The sequence below is a fragment of the Elephantulus edwardii genome, unplaced genomic scaffold (genome assembly GCF_000299155.1).
Source record: "Elephantulus edwardii isolate Elephantulus edwardi_28Jun2011 unplaced genomic scaffold, EleEdw1.0 scaffold00010, whole genome shotgun sequence".
In the NCBI taxonomy this organism is placed as follows: Eukaryota; Metazoa; Chordata; class Mammalia; order Macroscelidea; family Macroscelididae; genus Elephantulus; species Elephantulus edwardii.
The window spans coordinates 9,924,173-9,942,066 of record NW_006399760.1 but is presented as its reverse complement, the minus strand read 5'-3'; the positions used below and the strand labels follow the sequence as shown (position 1 = coordinate 9,942,066).

General features: G+C 37.7%; 1 protein-coding gene across 2 annotated transcripts in view; it reads right to left on the bottom strand.

The window, feature by feature from the left end:
• The window catches only part of ARHGAP15 (Rho GTPase activating protein 15), a 948,827-nt gene that overhangs the window by 397,006 nt on the left and 533,927 nt on the right, over positions 1-17,894 (bottom strand). The window lies entirely within an intron of this gene.

Sequence of the window (17,894 nt, the reverse complement as noted above, 5' to 3'; positions counted from 1 at the left end):
AAAGGAGAAAAAAAAAGAGAACTGGTTTTGTGTTCTAGATATTGATGACGGGACAACACCTTATGTGGAGTTAGTAGAGGTCAGATATGAACCATCCCCTGGTGGCCCTTGCTCCCTTTTACAGAGAGTCATTTTAAATTGTATTCAATGATATGGGTCAGGTCAGTAGACAGTTCAAACTCATGCATCAGTATTAAAAAAAGTGCAGCAGTACGCTTCTGTAAAGATTACAACCCAGAAAACTCTGTGGAAGAATTATATTCCATAGCACATGGGGATACCAAGAATTAGAAGTGATCTTACAGTTCTCTCTTTGAGCAATGAGATTATTAGAATTCAAGAAGTAGAAATTGCTTTTACTAAACAATTGTATAGATTGAATTGTGCTCCCATAATATGCATTGGGTATCTGGTCTTTGTATTTGTGTACTTGTGTGGTCTGTTCTGAAGTAGAAGCTTTTCTTTTGTTAGTATAATGTAGCTCATCCTAGTGTATGGTGGATCCTAATCTAATCACTTTTGAGTTATAAAAACTCCCAATGAGCATGTACATGCACACACACAACACAAACACACAGAGATGCTATGTGAGTATTTTCTACAAGCCATAGGATCAAGGAATGCCTGGGACTGCTGAGAAGGAAGAATTCTACATCATAGAAACTTTGATTAAGACTTTTAGCCACGAAAACAGTAAAAAAAATCCACTCACTTGACTATTTCTGCTACAGCAGTATTACTTATGAAGGGAGACCTTCAAAATGGTTCAAAACTGTTGTGTGATAGAGTCATTCTGAACATCTAAATACAGTGTGTATTCTATCAACTTTCCTCTTTCTTTTCAGTCTAATCATTGCATGATCACCTCAACTGGCAGATAATCTACATCAACCAACAGCTATAATGAACACCTACTAGATCTGGGCTCTAGTATAGAAATACAAAGGTAAATTTATATCCTTTAGTGAGAAAAAAAGAATCTTACTTGGGGCAATTTTTGTCTAAAGTCAGCATCTGGTATAATTTGGAATGATCAACCTAAATTTTCAGTTTACCTTTGAAACTATTTAATGAAAGGTAACATTTTCTATTTCTGATCTCACTTCTAAACCTTGACATTTCCCATGACAGACTGCCAAGAAATACATCGCCAAGGGAGGTACATTTACTGCCATTTTGGAACTAGTTGAAATGATATGATTAGAAAATACTTTGCAAATTAAAAAATATATACACACAATATAAATGTTAAATTATGAAAATAATTATGTAGTGTGTTCTATCTTTTTGGAATCCCCTAGGTATTCTGGTGATAGCATTTTTAATTAGAGAGAGATATATGGATATTATATTATTTTCAATTCTACCATCTGGCTCTGCATGTGAGATATGCATGCAAGGTACACTAGGGTTTTTTTCCAAAGAAAATGGTAAGATATTTTTAAGTGCTTTATCTTTTCTACTTCTCACAAACTGAGTAACTAGCTGAGTCTTGGATAGGATTACACAGTTTTTAACATAACTCTGCAAAGTTGTCGCTAATGATGACTTTCCTGGAGAAAGACTAGAGTGTCAATTTCCATTTCCTGATGCCGTAAATAATCATCCTCAGATGACAAGTCAAATTACAAGGCTTTTGCCATCATTCATTCTGTTCATTTTGTTCTAAGACGAGTTATGCAGAAGTTAAAGTCAATAGATGGCTATAATATATAGCGTACTTTTTATTAACCAAATAACTTGAAAGAGCTGTGAATACGAAACAAAAACGTAAAATAGTGTCTTGTTATAAAGCAAGGTCCATCACAGCGTCCCTTTAAAACAGCAGTAAATGTCTTTGAATATTGTGGTTTACAAATCTGATCTTAACAGCCAAACTTATAAAACAGTTTATGCTTTTCTGTTGTCAAGGGAGAAAAACTTGCCAAATTGTTCATTTTAAGTAAATACAACAAGACCAATTAAGGAAAGCAAAATTTAAACACATGCCTATGATAATCAGGACATAGCTTGCTTCTGATTTCACTACTGATTTTAACAAAGCAGTGTTCCTTGCATTTTCCCACAGCACCCAAGTGACCCCACACATACTTTTAGAAACTTGTAATCACAGAGTGCAAATAAAAGGATACTTTACTGGAAAATACACAGTGTGGTACAATAATCCATCATTTATGAAAAATAGAATTCAGCCTTTTCTTTTTCCTCAGAGATTCAGCCTCTTTTTGAGGATGAAGCTTCCTGCAGTTAAAGATTTATGTTAAGCCAATGAACAGTTTTTCCCCCATTTAAACTTTTAATTCGAAACTGAAAAGAGCTCAATGAGATATGAGTTTAAATTCTAAAACATCTAATCTGATTTATACAAGAGACTAGAGACTGCACTTTTAATTCTTCATATTTTTACCTTCATGAAAGCAGTTAACCTGAATTGCAATTAAAATTTTTTAGGTGTTTTAGAGTGTGGTTTTATTTCCTTTATGTTTCCCTACCCTTCTCTCTCTCTCTCTCTCTTTTTTTTCCCCCAAGCCAAAATGCAGAATATCTTTCAAAGCCTAAGGATTTTGAAAAACAATATACAATTTAAGTCTCAAAGCACACAGGCCAAAGGCATTAGTTTTAAGCACCATTCTTAACCAGTTGAGAGATTTAATTGGTGCTAAAGCTGCTCACACCAGAGAATAGTTATGATTGTAGGCTTTCTAAGTTGATCTTCAATAAATATCGTTACATATGAGAATAGGCATTAGTCCAACACAAGTTTTATACTTGACACAGCTATTGTGGTGTTAAAACTACTTCGAGAAGTAGGAATGTTTGTTGTAATGGGCACCTTTTATATATTTATTTCCCAAGGGAAGCGACATATTTTGGACTGTGACTATGCACCACCATTCTATTAAGGGTATGGGAACCACAAAAGAAAACCCCCAAATCTTCCAAAATCCAATGGTTTGGATAATATGATCCAGAATTGAGCATCAGCCAGAACTTTTCTTGTTAGGGACTCTATTTTGAAATATCCCTTTCTTCTGCCAAACTGCTGTTCTCGCAGTATTCCCATGGTACAATTACATGTTATTATTATTATTTTTTTTCTTAAATTTGGAAATGCTCGGAGAGCTAATGTTTCAGAAATGCTGTTAAAGGAAAGCAGAGTCATTATCCTCCAGCATTCTAGTCTACTTGTTCTCATTTCATTTGCAAGGGTTTATGTAATGGTTTTTCAAAACTGTTCCTTCTGGTTTGACCCCCTGCTGAGAAATTGTCTTTTTCATCCCAGATATATTGAATCAGGATTTACATTTCAATAAGCCCCCAGATGATTCTATGGAAATTCTGTAAAAATCATCTGGAGATATTCTTGAGTATAGATTCTGATTTAGTATATCTGGAATAGAAACACAATTTCTCAGCCTATGGGTTGAACCAGAAGGAACCGGATCAGGTGTAGATGGACTCAGTTTTCTTCTCCTTGACTTGAGGAGTTTTAGGGCAAAGCCCATGGCAGTTATGTAGTCATTTAATTACAGTTCAGTTTGAGGAGTGCATGATCTATAATAAATAGCAAAGTAAGGTTACGCTCACTCAAAGTTCCCAAAGACCCCTAAACACTGCTTACGCCATCGCAGGGATTATGTAACAAAGTGCAGAACTGGATATTACTCATATTTTCCAGTATGACCTCCTTATATTTTTAATTACCTTGTTTTACCACTTCCAAATTACTAAAGCAAGAACACCTTATCCAAAATTGATTGCAAAAAGAAAGAAAGTTTATTTAATTTCTTTTCCAGAGCAGGAGCTTCTAGAATTCACACGTGTTTCCATGCTTTACATGAGGCAGAAAGGGTATGTGTGGCCTTCCTGTGCTGCTGGGCAGTTAATATCTCTTTTTTCACGTGCTCAGTATAAATAGAAGTCATAATTTCACCACCCTCTCTCAACTTGCAGATTGATAGGCTGAGTTATTGAAACTCTAAGTGATTTACTTGAAACAAACCCCAAGATTAAATCTAGAAATAACTGAGAGAAAGAATGTAGGGCATTTTATCAGCAGTGATTTGTTTTAACTATTTACTTTCCACTTAGAAGTTGTAGAAATATAAAATAAATGGTTAGACTGGTAACAGAAAAGTATGCTCTTTTTAATCCTTCATATTTACATAATCTTCTAAGGTAAATAAAAGTGAGAATTTAGACATTGAAAATATTTACTTTTAGACAAAATGATATAGTATATATAAACAGTCAAACTTAAGAAAAAGAATTGGTTGATATTCAACTATTTCAGGAGGTAATATCATTGGATCATCAAGAGCCAATGATACTAAATGGAGAAGTTCCTGCTGCCCTGGAAGGATAGACAAAAACAAGGCTACAAGAATGGACAGACTATAAATTGACATGTTTAAACAAATTATTGTAATGCTGGATGTACTCTGTCATCTAATTTAGAAGACCTGGGCAACTGACTGAAAGTTCTCCACATATAAACCTATTCCAAAGAAACATGATCCAAGAAAATGTAGAAATTATCCTATAATACAATTAATACTGTTGTTGTTGTTGTTGTTATGTGCCCTTGAGTCCTTTGTGACTCATAGCGACCCTATGTACAACAGCCCTAAACCCTGCTCTGTCCTGAGCCAATTGCACCATCTCCGACACACCCATCCTGATTACCCTAGTCACTGAATCAATCCACCTCATAGAGGGTCTTCCCCTCCTGCGCTGTCCCTCCACCCTACCAGGCATGATATCCCTCTCCAAGGACCTGTCCTTCCTTACAACATGTCCAAAGTATGTCAGACGAAGCCCCAGAATCCTTGCCTCCAAGGAGGAGCCTGGTTTAACCCTCTCCAAGATGTTTGTTTTCTTGGCAGTCCAGGGCACATTCAATACTCTTCTCCAGCACCACAGCTCAAAGGCATCAATTCTCCTTCATTCCTTCCTAGTCATTATAAAATTCAGAGGACAATTAAAATCTGTTGCATCAGTATCTCCTAAGGAAGTTACCAGTAATTAAGTAAAATTCAAGAGTGGACCTGATAAGGAGAGAGATCACTGTTGATGTCAGATAAATCTTAGCTGAAAGCAGAGAATACTAGGAAAATGCTTGGCTGAACATTATTGACTATGTGAATGAATAAAACTGTGGGAATCATAACAAATTGTGGACAACATTGAGAAAAATGGAAGTCTAGAACATTTAATTGTGCTTATCCAATACTTTTACATAGACCTAGAAGCGGCTGTGTAAACAGAACAAAGGGATGCTTCAATATCAGAAAAGTAGTGCATTTATTTATTGGTTCTATCTTCTCACCATACCTATTCGGTCTGTATCCTGAGAAGATGGGCTACAAGAAAAAGAATGTGGCACCAAGAAGGTTTATGAATAGTCTATGCAGATGTCATAACCTTGATTGCTGAAAGTGAAGAGGCCTTGAAGTACTTACTTGCACTATGGATTAAACCTTACCATAAAGGAAACACAAATTCTCACAAATATACCAGTGAACTATGATATATTAAAGTTGTCAATGACTACATATTACTTGCCTCCACTGTCAACATTCATGGAATCAGCTGTCAGGAAATCAAAAGACATACTGAAATGGAAAAATCTGCAGCAAAAGCACTCTCTAAAGTGTTAAAAACTAAATATCTCACTTGAGGACTAAGGTGCATATGATAGAAGCCATGATCTATGTTTTTTTTTTAATCTGTAATGACTTTCATTTTTAATCAACAGATAGCTTTTAAAGGATTGGGTAAAAAATAATTCTGATTATTACTGAGTTATCCAGAAATAATTATGCCTAATATACCCAGTGCTATAGGAAGAGCATCAATACTAAGAATTTTTTTAACTTTCATTTTATTAACTTTAATGAACATTTACAGAGGTTTTGGATTTTCATTCATTTATTGTTGCATTTTTTTCTTTATTCCCCTTCCTCCAGTTCGAGCCTCTCTTTGAAAAGCAAAAGATAAACTTCCGTTTGTACAATCTCCCTGCCTCTACCCCTACCCCGCCCCCACAAGCCATGATATTTTTAATAGCCTCATGTGAGCATGAAAGTTGGACAATGAGTGAACAAAGAAGAACAGTTGCATTTGAATACTGGTGTTGAAGAATATTTAATGTACTAATGATAGCCAGTACAACAACAATATATCCTAGGAGAAGTCAAGTCAGATGGTTTATTTTTGTCTCATATACTTTGGATGTTTTCTCAAAAGAGGCTGTTCCCTGAAGAACGTCTTACTTCCTAAAGTAGAAGGTCACAGCAAAAAAGGATGGCCTCCTATGAGATAGACTGACGCAGTAGTTATAACAACAGGCTCAAACACAACAACTATTATATACATGTGGTTGCTATGACTCCAACTACCACAACAGTACCTAACAACAATAATCATCACATTTTAAAATTTTCAGTGTCAAAAACAAAGCATCAATTTACTATCATATCTCTGTCACTTGACCAAAGGAAACTTTCATTACTGCATTTCCTTGATGAAATATTTACCCCAATTTGAAGAGTTTATTATTAATCTATGTTGTACATGTTTCACTGTCTTTTAATGAATATTGCTGTTATAGTGTACTGTTGAGTTAGATCCTATTCATAGCTGACCCTCCAATCAGTTTTCAAAGACAGTTTAGAACATTGTTCCTTTTTCTCCCACAGAACAGCTAGTAGATTTGAATTACATGCCTTCGGGTTGGCAGCACAGCTCCTTATCACTAATCCACTAGATGTCCCTATGTATAGGTTTAAGTATATAGGCTCCTCATGTATAGATTTAAGTTTTGCTTATTATATATTATAAGTTGATCTTGAACTCTGGTGGCATAGTGGGTAGGGAGTTTGGCTTTCAGCCCAAAGGCAGGGGGTTTGAATTCATCAACTACTCCATGGGGTCAAGATGAGAAATCTCCCCCTGTGAGGTTTACAGCTCCTTACAACCCAATGGAGGTCAGCTGTGAGTTGGTTCAAACTCGATGGCTAGGTATGATATACTGATAATATGTAGAACTGAAGTCACATGATCCAAATCCTACTTATTCCAATGCTTTTAGGAGTATATTTCATAGCGTTTAGAAGACAAGGTGTTTACAAAACCCCCAAATCAGCCAACTTCAAAAACAGCATTTAGGTAAGCTAAATGTTTAGCTTTTAATATCTTACTTAATTCATTTGATGGTGGATGATGCCTATATCAAGGCTGGAGTGTCAATCAAGTAACGCCATTGTAAAATGTATTTTCATTCCACTATAAAATATCTGTTTTATTTTCGTGAGTAAGAATAGAAAAAAAAGTTATGAAAATACTACATTTTTTAAAAAAGGAAAAACTAAAGAGTAAATATACATATTGTTGTTGTTGTTATGTGTCCTTGAGTCACTTGCAACTCATAGCGACCCTATGTACACAGCCCTAAATTCTGCTCTGTCCTGTGCCAATCACACTGTCTCTGACACTCCCATCCCAATATCCCAGTCATTGAATCAATCCACCTCATAGGGGTCCTTCCCCTCCTGCGCTGTCCCTCCAACCTCCCAAGCATGATGTCCTTCTCCAAGGACCAGTCTCTCCTCACAACATGTGCAGAGTATATTAGACGGAGCCTCAGAATCCTTGCCTCCAAGGAGGCACTTGGTTTGACCCTTTCCAGAATGAATCTGTTTGTTTTCCTAGAAGTCCATGGTACTCTCAATACTCTTCTCCAGCACCACAGCTCAAAGGCATCAATTCTCCTTCTATCCTCCTTGGTCATTGTGCAACTCTCTGATGCATAAGAAGTGATTGTGGAGATCATGGCCTGTATCAGACGCACCTTAGTCTCCAGAGAGATATCATTGCTCTTCAGTACTTTGGAGAGGTCCCTAACAGCAGACTTTCCCATGGCAATGCGCCTTTTAATTTCCTGGCTACTGGTGCCGAGAGTGTTGACTGTGGAGCCAAGCAAACTAAAACTGTGAACAATCTCAATCTTTTCACCATCCATCCTGATGCTACCAACTGGTCCAGTGGTGAGAATCTGTCTTCTTGACACTGACCCTCAATCCATATTGGAGGATGCAGTCCTTGACACTCTGCAGCAGGTGCTTCAGGTCCTCCTCAGTTTCAGCAAGCAGGGTTGTGTCATCTGCATAATGCAGGTTGTTGAGAGATCATCCAACAATCTTGACCCCACATTTCTCTTCAAAGAGCCCAGCCTCCCGGATAATCTGTTCTGCATACAGATTGAAAAGGTATGGAGATAGGATGCATCCCTGGTGTACGCCCTTCCCAATTTTGAACCATGCAGTGTTCCCTTGCTTTGTTCTGATGACTGCCTCCTGGTCCAAGTATAGGTTTCGCATTAGAACGGTCAAGTGTTCTGGGATTCCCATTCTTCTCAGAGTCAGCCACAGTTTGCTATGATTCACACAGTCAAACGCCTTTGCATAGTCAATGAAACACAGATAGACATTCCTCTGGTATTCTCTGCTTTCAGCTAAGATTAATCTAACATCAGCTACAGTATCCCTAATAGAACAATCCCTTCTATACCCAGCCTGGACTTCTCGCTGTTCTCTGCTGATGTGCTGTTTCAGTTGTTTTTGGATAATCTACAGTAGAATCTTACTTGCATGTGAAGCCAATGAGATTGTTCTACAGTTTCCACACTGCATTGAGTCACCTTTCTTTGGGACGGGAACAAATATAGGTCTCTTCCAGTCAGTTGGACAAGTGGTTGTTCTCCAGATTTCTTGGCACAACTTGGTGAGCATGTCCAGGGCAGCATCTGTTAGCTGAAATATGTCAATTGGTATGCCATCTATTCCTGGAGCCTTATTTTTGGCCATTTCCTTCAAAGCAGCCTGAACTTCTTCTTTCATCACCACAGGCTCTTGCTCATATGTTGTTTCATGGAATTCTTCTGTGTCTGCCAATTCCTTTCAATACAGTGACTCAGTATATTCTTTCCATCTTCTTTTAAAACTTCCTGGATCATTTACCATTCTGCCGAAAGCATCCTTGATTATAGCAACTCGAGGTTTGCATTTGTTCTTCAGTTTCTTGAGCTTAAGAAATGCTGAGCGAGTTCGGCGCTTTTGATTTTCCGACTCCAGCTCCTAGCACATTTCATTGTAATATTTTGCTTTGTCATTCTGTGCTGCTTTTTGAAATCTTCTATTCAACTCTTTAGTATCTTGAATTCTTCCTTGTGCTTTGGTTTCTCTCTGCTCCAGTGCAATTTTCAGAGTCTCTTCTGACATCCATTTTGGTCTTCTCTTCTTCTTCTGTCTTTGCAGTGACCGTTTGCACTCTTCCTGGATGATACCCTTAATATCCTCCCACAACTCATCTGCTCTTCGCTCATTAGTGTTCAAGGCCTCAAACCTGTTCTTGAGATGATTCTGAAATTCATGTTGGATAGACTCAAAGTCCTATTTTGGTTGCCTTGGATTTGGTTTAATTTTCCTAACTTCAGCTTATGAGTAGTGGTGGGCTGTTCAAAATCAGCTCCTGGCCTAGTTTTCACAGCTGATATTGAGCTTCTCCAGCGGTTCTTCCACAGATGTAATCGATCTGATTCCTATGCATACCATTAGGTGAAATCCAAATATATAAACTGTGATAATGTCTCTTAAAAAAACGTATTTGCTATGAATAAGTCATTGATTGTGCAAAATTCAATCATTCTCTCTCCAGCTCCATTTCTGTCACCAAGTCCACATTTTCCAACTACTGAATATTCTTCTCTGTTCCCAACTTTTGCATTCCAGTCACCCATTATTATCAATGCATCTTAATTGCATGTTCGATCGATCTCCGATTGTAAAATTTGGTCAAAATCTTCTATATCCTCTTCCTTGACTCTGGTTGCTGGTGCATATATATGAATGATAGTGGTATTCACTGGACTTTCTTGTATGCATATGGATATTATCCTGTCACTCACAATGTTGTATTTCAAGATGGACCTAGCAATGACCTTTTTAACTATGAAAGCAACTCCATTTTTCCTCACCTTTTCATCTCCAGAGTAATATGTCATATGATCATCTGACTAAAAATGCCCCATACGCAACAAAAATCTATGTTATTGATAAAGCATAGAATGTTATATTTCCTTGAACAGAATCATATATAATGTAAGATGTAAAGATTCAGACCATTAAGACTTTCTTCTATTGACTAGATATTGTATCTCCGGCCTTATATGACTTGATGTAGTGTCAGTAAAACTTTTTCACTTGAGAGCTAATCAAAACTTTGGTAAATTTCCTAATAAAGTAAGTGGTTACTAAGCTAAGGCAGTAGTTGATTTTTGAAAGCTAAATTATTTGGGGGGTGGGAAGGGAAAAGGAAAAAAAAACCACAAAGGACATCAATCCAAAGAATACTATGAAGTAGAAATATGTATTCCATGAGGAGAGATTGTATATTAAATAAAAAAATGAGTTCACTCCTAGTGATAGAAAACAGACCCTAGCCAAATCAAACAAGAAAAGCATTACAGATAAATGTGAACAAGAACTCGTAAAGATTAATAATGTAATAGAGTTGTAGGCCTGCTAATTTCACTATAGAAATGACAGGTTTGTAGGCAATTAATTCTTAGATTGCTACAGGGAAAAAATAGATAATGTTGCAGAATAAAATATTATTCATATTTAGGAGTCCTTTGGATCATTTCAAGGCTGATATTTACATATTGATTCACAGATACTATGCCATGCTTCGCCATATTTAAACTAAACGGTATTAAAATCCTATGTCTATATAGAGATAAAGAAAGAGAGCTACTGCTGCATATTTCATATGTGGATGTGCATATGCCTGTACCTGTGTGAAAAGATGCTAAATACACTCAGTGGTTACTGGGGAAGCAACATATGTATTCTTAATTTGAAACATAATGTTTCAGTCAGAATGGAAAAATAGATAGGAGAGGCACAAGAAGTGTGAAAAGTCTTAAAGTAATCAGTAGTTTACAAAAAGTTATGAAGAAGGTAAGGAATTTATGTACAATTGTGTGTATTCTGTGAATAAAGTCCATTTTCCACTTTGGTTAGGTACATACTAGTCCATGTGATCATCTTTTTATCTCAAGTATTACTAATAATAGTTAATATTAGTCACCCAAAGGTATGTGCTAGTGTAATTTGATAAGCTACTTCATGGGAAGAAGACGGGAAATTTCCTCTCGTATTTTACAGTCTCTGAAGACTCTCTAGAGGATAAGCTATGAGTTATTTACAACTCAAGGACATGCAACAACATCAACACTATTTGGGGAACTGCTGTGTTACAATCAGTGTACTAAGCATATTTTATCTCATTTAGCCCTACAATCATCCAATGTCATAGGTTCTAGTAGTGTTAATCCTTTTACAAATTAGAAATTTGAGGGTAAAGAGGTTATCCCTGTAGCAAATAGATGTTGCAGCCAGAAATCAAGTTCAAGGCTGTGTGATTAAAGCCTATGGAAATTCCCTTCCCTTTGCCACTTGCCTTACCTCTCCGTTGGTTTGGCAATGTTACCTAGGTACCCAAAAGCAGTGTTAATAACTGCTTCTAGGAACTTGCAAAGATTGCCATATACATTTACTTCTGACTTAATGTTTTAAACTGTAAGTCATCTATATTACAAGAACTGCTGAGTGGAATTATCTCTAATTGTGTACCTTTGCAGACTTGAAAGAGAAAATGATTGTCTTAGGTGAGACTGTTGAATTGTAGGACAGAAAAGGAGCTGATAGTGGAATATACTTTGGATTGTGGGTCAGAAGAGCTGAAGAAGGCATTCTGATAGCACAAAGACATTATCACCATAAGCACATATTAAGGTTAATAGCAAGGGTGTGTATTGGTCAGCAGGTTAATAACAATCACTCATGATGCTTTCCATTGTAAGATTAGAATGGATGCAGAAATAGAGAAAGGAAAAGGAAGGAAGGAAGCTTGAGGCTCTATTTCAAGCAAACCTGACAAGAAACATATCCAGGTAGCTAAATTTTATCATCCTTATTCTTCTCAACATCTTTTTCAAGATGTATGTATATCTTTTTAAATAGTATGATATATTGTTAGGAACTGCAGAGTTGGGACCGACTCTTAGCCGACCCTCCAACAGGTTCTCAGAGGCAATGACTCACATGAAATGAGATGGCCTATCTTTCTCCTACTGATGGATTCAAATCCTGTACCTTTGAGTTGGCAGGACAATTCCTTACTGTTACACCATTAAAGTTTAAGAATATTGACACCGATTCATAACTACTAACTCACTCTTTTCTCAACGAATTCAGGAAACCTCTTTCTTCTTTACTCTCAACCACAGAACTTAGTCTACATGTTTTTATTCCTGGCTCCACAGGAAGTAGGTATGGTTTAGGATTAGCACCAGATAAAAATTGTGGCATATTCTACTTCCAAACCCTACGTGCTATTTCTTTACAAAAAGAAAAATAGCATTTTCTTCTCTTAAATAGTACAGGATGTGCTTTTTAAATTTTGACTTTGCAATTTAACACTGTGAGAGCTTCTTCGAGCTCTGAAAGTTTTGCGATTCTGTTTCTTCAACTTTTAAGTGGGCAATGTCAAGAAGACAAAGATTCTCACCATTGGACCAATTGGCAGCATCAGGATGGATGGTGATGAGGTTGAGATTGATAACAACTTTAGTCTGCTTGGCTTCATGGTCAACACTCTTGGCACCAGTAGCCAGGAAATAAAAAACATATTGTGATGGGAAAGTCTGCTGTTAGGGACCTCTCTAAAGTACCAAAGAGCAATGCTGTCACTCTGGAGACTAAGGTGCATCTGATACAGGCTACAATCTCAGAGAGTTGGACAATAACTAGGGAGGATAGAAGGAGAATTGATGCCTTTGAGCTGTGGTGCTGGAGAAGAGTATTGAATGTACCCTGGACTGCCAGGAAAACAAACAGATTCGTCCTGGAGAGGGTTAAAGCAGGCTGCTCCTTGGAGGCAAGGATTCTGGGGCTTCATCTGACATACTTTGGACATGATGTAAGGAGAGACAGGTCCCTGGAGAGGGACATCATGCTTGGGAGGGTAGAGGGACAGCGCAGCAGGGGAAGACCCTCTATGAGGTGGATTGATTCAGTGACAGGGGTAATCGGGACGGGTGTGTCAGAGGCAGTGCTATCGGCACAGGATAGAGCAGGGTTTAAGGCTGTTGTACATAGGGTCGCTATGAGTTGCAAGTGAGTCGATGGCACATAACAACAACAATGACAAAGACCACTGTGCATTTTAAATATATAGAATATGATAGAATATGTGCAAAATACCCAAGATGATGTCCAAGCAAAACAAGTAGTGAATACATGGTGCCGATTATTATTAATTGTAAGGTCATGCATGACAGGTGCCTTGTATCACAGTCAATTCTGTAATAATCAAGAAGTAAACAGACCAGGTGCTCTGGGAAGCGCCCTCCTGACTTCCTTCTCAGTTCCTCTCACTTATTCAACTTTTACTGAGCATTTACTAAGTAGCTGGCATTATTAGATTATGCCATTTAGCTATTACTTGAAATATATGTGTATTCAGATATGTAACAAACATACCTTTGTAGCTGAATGTTCTGAATGTGATTAGTTTCTCCAGGTAGAGTATATTTCAAGACTTTTAACATGTGCTGAAACCATTGGGTTTTGAAGAACTATCCATTAACGACTTTCTGAACTGTGACAATGGATATTGACAATGCTTGTCAGACTAAACCACTATTGATTGGATCACATCATGTGTATAGCAAAACCAATTTCTTTCAAGTGCTTCTTCCTAACTGAAATACATTATTTGCAGCCTTCCCCTCTGTTTATTATAACACCAAAGCTCATAGCATGTAACACATCCAGCAAAAAGGTTTCACAATGAAGGAAGTAGCAAACTGCGACAGAGAAGCTAAAGCACTTAGCAATACAAATACTGGAAGTTATTATTACTTTGGGAAATATTGAATCCTTGTCGAATCTTTGTTTTATTTTACAATTCTTCTGAATAAAGTAAAATTGTGAACCAACTGAGCATTGCTATTGTTTAGTGACCCTGTGATTTTCATGGTTTCTACCCTTAAATGAAATTCTTTTAGGTATTGGGTATGCATTTAAGTTATGGGAAAGAGTGTGTTTACATCAGTCAGTTCTATTATGATCACACACAAGCAGCATATGTATTTTTCCAAATCTTACGAGATTTTCTCCATTGAGGAACTTGAGTAAACCTTGAGCATATATTACATATTATGGTTTTATTATTGATATGAATTCGCACTATGTCTTTCTCCCCAAGAGGGCACATTTCTTCCTGAAACAGTCCTCCTACATAAAAAAAGAGTTCTTATAATACTGAGAAGGAAGGGGGAAACGTTCCAGGTTTGCTTTTTGACATGAAAAATAGTATTATTATAACAAAATCCATTCCCTCAAATATCATTTTCCATATACTGACTGATGACACTGCCATGTTTCCAGCATGGTTCTGGGTCCACTTGAGGACCCAGCGAACTTCCAGTCCTCGTTTTTTTCACTCTTTAAAACGCTCAGTTACTGTCCACAAATGGCCTGAGGAAATAATTACAAAGGCACATTCTTAATGCTTAAAGTCTTCCTAAAAATGGCACCGCTCTTATAAAAAAAGTCCTTCCAGTTTACATGTGTCACTCTGATGACAAAAACGGGGGAGGGGGGCATCGAATCTCTGGTTAACTCTACTGAAGCTTTCATTAATCAGATTATGCGGCTTTGAGTGTCTCTCCCATTCAAAGCAGTCCTGTAATTTCACAGAGAAATGTTTCCTTGAAGGTTGGCAAATGCTATATGAGCAAGGTGTATCATCCTTCCAAGTTCCTTCCTATTCCCAGAGTTCCTAGTTACTTAAAAGTTCTAGACTCAAGTTTCTCCCACCATCAGGAATCCTGTGAGTCTCCAGTCCTGCTCTGAGTATGGTACTGGATAATGGCTGCACTTAGCATCCTGAACTGAGTCCTTCTCTAGCTTCACCACTTCCCAGTGGCCTTCTCACCCCACCACATTCCCCAGCTCTGAGACAGGCGCCTGGCCCTGGGCCTTTCCTCTGGGCGCTCTCTGCAAGGGTCATTCTGTCCTGGAGAATGGTTAGTTGTCCAAGGGGCAGTCTTTTTTTGGTGCAACATCAGGAAATATCAGTCTAGAGTTGGTCTCTCACAGAATATTTGAACAGGACAGAGTCTTGTATCAGAGGAGTCCTTTTGACACCAACTTTGAGCTATTTGCTTGAAAATGTGCGTGCAAACCACCAGCATTCTCCCCCACAGGAAATGCATTGAAAATGCAAAGAGTATGCTGAGTAGATCTGAGAATACAGTAAGTCGTCTACAGTGAAGGAATCAGGGATAGTGGAGCGGTTTGTCCTCACAAATGCTGACAGACAGCTGCAGTTTGCAGCTGGCACTGAGCTTATGCTTGCTAAACAAAGATCTAGCTGGAACCCGTTGAATACTTGGCTCTGAAGCAAAAATCATAATTCATAACATACATTTCTTAAAAAGAAAGGGAAAAGTACTAGGAAAAGACCTTTAGACATTATCCTGACACTTGATGTAGTCCTAATATAGCCAGATTTATTCGTTGTCCATTTTGAACTCTATATAGGTCTGTATTGAAATGGTGCTCACCATGAATATGACATTCAAATCTGCTTTCTGCTTCTCAGCGTGACTTTCAGATTAATTCTTCCTTCCATTAAAAACTGGGGGGAAGGAATGGGAGAATGGCCTATGCCAAAAACCAGTTGTTATCACAAATATTTTATTTATTTTCTTAAATGACTAAATTGCAATCAAATTGCCAACTTTCCCCCCCCTCTGTTTCTGAATGTCAGATAAACACATTCTTGAGCACAGTTCATGTCAGAATAGTAGAAATATGATTTTGAATTTGGAGGGAACCTAAGATAAAAACAGGAAATGTGTATAGCTTTTGGGCTGAGGAAAATGATGGCCAAATCATTTAAGCCACTTGCCCAAGAACCATATAGTTCGTAAGAAGATCAAAGAGTTCCACCCCAAATTTCTTTATCACCATTTTTGAGCTTTTGTCAGTACACCCACACGGCTCACTAACCCCAGATTTAATTTGATTAGAAAAACTGTTGCTAAATTTGGAAGAATGTTCCAAAAGGGCCAGTTGTGCTGTTCTAGGCACCCACTGCTGGCTCACTCCTTCCAGTGACCAGGAATTTGAGATTGGAATCTAAGCGCAGTAATTGATGTCAATTAATACAAGTTTATTCTACATATTTATAATTAGGGAGTTTTGAATATAATATGGAAATAGATGGAAATTTGCATACATAATTATGCATACTAATGTGAATGTACATGCCCCTGAGGGGGGAAATTACAGTAGCCTTACTTTTGACATGTAGCAAAACTAAGTATTTTGCTATTATCCTTTTCTCTAACTTCTGGTAACCTGAAATCTGTAATAGCTTATTATTATTATTTGGGGTTTTGAGCCTTCCCTTCCCCTGGGGGAAAAGGATTCTGCCAGGACACTCCTCCAGCTGCAGATGTCACTAACTGGAGAGCTGGGCTGGATATCCCTTCCATGTGTTTGAGACTAAGTGAGGGGGGAATATGCTGAGGACTGAGCTAAGGATGGGAAAATGCACTTCGGCAAGTTCCAACCCCTCTGAAATTCTAACTTTTGGACTATACAACAGGCTGAGGATCTTGGTTTTCTTCAAGCTTGTTTACTCTTCACAAAATGGAACTTCTGGTCTCGGAAAAATGTCTCTGGGTTTTAAAGGTCTCCAAAAGCTTCTTGAGACATTAAGTACCTCTTACATAAAATAACACAGTGATGATTTAAGGCCAGAGGAATTGGAAATGCGCAGATTAAATGACCTTTAAAATACACATAGGTTTAACATCGAAAGGAAAATGCACTTAGCAAAGAAGCATTTGGGATTTATTCCTCAAATATGGTGGGAAACATTAAGGGAGCTCAAAATGAGGTGGCACACACACATTTCCATTTTGACTTAAAGATCGACTTTTAAATAACACAACAGATGTAGTCATCAGCATCCATCCAACAGGGACACCACAAATGGAGAGAAAGACACGGGAAGACACAGGAAGGTTGAGTAATAATAAGAACTACTGCCGTTGTTATCCTTTAATTGTCAAAACTGCCAAAGCAGAACCAGGAGTCAAAGAGAAATATTTTGGTAGGATTTTACGCCCTGGCTTAGTCAAGCAGTTCAGTTAGGAAACGTCCACCAGAACGTGTTTCCCTAAATTTGCCATCAGAAAGAACACTTAGCTGTTTGCACTCTATGGCACAAAAGAGAAAAAAGAATTTTAAAAAAATCGCCACCTGTGGATTTTAGTCTGAAAACATCCCTGACAGCACCAACAGGTGCTGGCTTATGTAATGGCTAAGGAACTAGAAGAGGACAGGGCAGTGAATCATGGGTGGGCCTGTGCAAAGGAAAATGGAAATTAATTGCTCCATTGTGAGGGAAGGGCTGGCTGAGAATTGCTCTGGGTCACAGAACAGTTTGGCAAGAATATTTCTTTTGCCAGTTTTGTGGAAACATGACAAAAATAATGCTGGAGTACATAATAAAATTCAGGATGAGAGTGAGTCAAAGCAGATCTTCACATTTTAGTTTGGAGTTTGTGTCCCCTTCATTCTCATCAAAATTGGCACAAAAACTATTACTTTAAAAAACCCAGCGATGTTTATTTAAAAACATTGAGTTTTGTTTAAAACTCAAAACGCATTGCCATCAAATTGTAACCAACTTGTAGTTGATACTCCAGTAGGTTTAGCAAGGTTGTACAGGATATGAAAGGAGAATGT